Raw genomic sequence first — 2,020 nt, 5'->3', positions numbered from 1 at the left:
AGAAGAGAAGCTTTCCTCCGCGCTAGCCGGGGGCTGCTTCTCCCTCTCCGGGTCCCCTTGGGTCTCTATTTTTTTCTGGGTGTCTGGGGGGCCCTTCCCTGGTCCTCGTTCCTTCTCTTCTGCCCTCCCCCCTCCTCCCCTTCCCTTATCGCCACTCTCACCCACGCCTCCCTTTTTTCTCTACCCCTTTCCTTTTCTCTCTTACACGCTTCTCTTACCTTTCTCTTCAGTCAGTTACTGTGTCTGTTGCTCTGTCCCGACCCCTATCCGTCTCCCCTCTTCCCTACCACGATCATTTGAGTCGAGGTCATTGGTTACATATTCCTTTTATAGCTTTGAAAGTTGCAGTTATTTATTCCACCAGAAAGACGGAATATGACTTGCTTTTTAAAGCGCCTTTATTTTCTTTCTCTGCTGCAATCTTCAAAACGTTACCTCTGCGTGAAAGTGGGCCTTTGTCTCCTGAGCGCTGGACTGAGGTCTGCCTCAAGAAGCCAGGCTCCCGGTAGTGTGGATGTTACGAATAGCTATACACAATATTATCCAGAACCAATCATCCATTTTCATATGTGATGTGCACTTTTCCCGCCCCGAACTTCTCCCGGGAGGATTGCAAACTGGCCACCTCTACTGGCCACCGGCTGGGGGAAAGGAGCAGCCGGGTCCTTTTGCTATAGAACTTATTGAAATAAAACCAACAGAAACGTCAACCAAACCCTGATCTGGCCTTAGCGTGACCTCAAACAGAGCATCCGTAGAAACAATAACACTCGCTATCTCTGGCCGGCGATGGTCCTGGAGGGGGTGGGCGCACTTCAGGGAGGGGGTTTGGAGAGAGGCCGGCTCCTGGCGTGGATCCGTGGGGTTGGGCTCGAGAGCGTTTGTTTTGCCAGTTTCGGAGGAAACGTGATTTTATTCTTGCTGTTAGAAAACAGAGGAAAATGAGTTGGGGGCCTGGGGAGGCGTCAGATCTAGGCAAACTCCGGGCAGGGCTCCGCCGTTTTCTGCGCCACCGTTTTATGGCTTCTTATCCCGGAGCCCAGGCCCGCGGCTCCCGGAGAGCGAGCGGCCGTGATTGGCGGCTCTCCGGGGCCGGCCATTGATGACTGCGGGGTTCTAATCTCCAGGAAACACAGGGGCTGCCGCGGCCATTTAGGGGTAATTATCCCAGCGCGGAGGGACAGCGAATTCCCTCGACTTTTAACTGGGCGCAATAAAAGCGGTAGATTAGGGCCGTCCCGATTAAGGAAAATGAATGACTAGAGCGGGAACTTTATTACCCGGCCGGCGTCCGGGGTCTGGCGGGAGGGGCTGGGCTGTGGACGCCAGGGCGATCGGCAGCCTCGCATCTGTCCACAGGCTCAGAGATAAGTTAGGGCCGCGGGGCGGGCTCGGGAATAGTCGCGTCGGGGAAATTTACGCCGCCTCTCCACATTTCTTACACACCCGAGACTGCAACCCAGGCACCAGGCGGGGCTTGCAGCCTCCAGCTCCCGTCGCCGGACCCAGCTGGAGGCGCGGGGCACCAAAGCGGCCAGTTTCGGAGGAAACGTGATAGAGCGTCCTTCCTCCCAGTATGGAAACAGAGGTGCGCCTGAGGGTGCCAGGCTAGAAGGCGTCACCGCGCCACCCTATTGCTGAGCGCACTGATGCCCAGCAAGGCTGCAGGCCCAGCACCTTGCTAGCGGCCCAGCAGTCCGATTAGATGGCCTCTGGGCCCACCCCCGCCGCACTCTGCTCGCGGGTTAAAAGGGGAGAGGAAACTGAGGTTTCTGGATTGTTTAGGTCAAGAAAAGAAAGGGGGGAAAAAGCGAGCTTGCTTGTTTGGCCCTCATATCCCAACTCAAAATGTTTGGCTCCCGAAGCACTTTGATGATCCCATGCAGTTCAGAGCTTTCTCCCTAGAAAAACGCACATAGGTCAAAACAGCTGAAGGGGCTCTGGGAATCCCTAGTTTGGAACCCCTGACTTAGGGCGGGGCAGGGGGCTCAAACCCCGCCGGGGGCCGTCTCCCGCGGCC

The sequence above is a fragment of the Myotis davidii genome, unplaced genomic scaffold, assembly GCF_000327345.1.
Source record: "Myotis davidii unplaced genomic scaffold, ASM32734v1 scaffold960, whole genome shotgun sequence".
NCBI lineage: Eukaryota > Metazoa > Chordata > Mammalia > Chiroptera > Vespertilionidae > Myotis > Myotis davidii.
The sequence above is the reverse complement of the archived record's forward strand: the minus strand, read 5'-3'. Positions refer to the sequence as shown.